A 605-nucleotide genomic window follows, 5' to 3' on the forward strand; every position below is an offset into this window, starting at 1 on the left:
CCCAAACTCTCCATTGGCCAAGTGTCGAGTTGGCCAAGTCTTCAGTTGGCCAAGCCTGTGGCCACACCTTCCATTGGCCAAGTGTCTGGTTGACCGAACTCTCCATTGGCCAAGCGTCCAGTTGCCCAAATTCCCCACTGGCCAAATCGCCAGTTGCCCAAGCCTATGGCTAGACCTCCCATTGGCCAAGCGTCCAGTTGACCAAACTCTCCATTGGCCAAATCTTCAGTTGGCCAAGCCTGTGGCTAGACCTCCCATTGGCCAAGTGTCCACTTGCCCAAATTTCCCATTGGCCAAGTGTCCAGTTGCCCAAACTCTCCACTGGCCAAGTGTCCAGTTGGCCAAGTCTATGGGTAGAGCTCCCATTGGCCAAGTGTCCAGTTGCCCAAATTCCTCACTGGCCAAGTGTCCAGTTGACCAAACTCTCCATTGGCCAAGTGTCCAGTTGCCCAAACTCTCCACTGGCCAAGTGTCCAGTTGGCCAAGTCTATGGGTAGAGCTCCAATTGGCCAAGTGTCCAGTTGCCCAAATTCCTCACTGGCCAAGCCTCCAGTTGACCAAACTCTCCATTGGCCAAGTGTCCAGTTGCCCAAATTCCCCACTGG

The 605-nt window shown here is 54.4% G+C and overlaps 1 long non-coding RNA gene across 1 annotated transcript in view; it reads right to left on the reverse strand.

Moving 5' to 3' along the window:
• Positions 1-121, reverse strand: part of LOC108445185 — a 356-nt gene extending 235 nt beyond the window's left edge. The window contains exon 1 of the long non-coding RNA XR_001859961.1: positions 68-121. This is a non-coding gene — a long non-coding RNA (uncharacterized LOC108445185). The remainder of the gene's footprint in view (positions 1-67) is intronic.
• Between the last annotated feature and the right edge of the window lie 484 nt (positions 122-605).

Source organism: Corvus brachyrhynchos, unplaced genomic scaffold (assembly GCF_000691975.1).
Source record: "Corvus brachyrhynchos isolate BGI_N302 unplaced genomic scaffold, ASM69197v1 scaffold260, whole genome shotgun sequence".
NCBI classification, from domain to species: Eukaryota; Metazoa; Chordata; class Aves; order Passeriformes; family Corvidae; genus Corvus; species Corvus brachyrhynchos.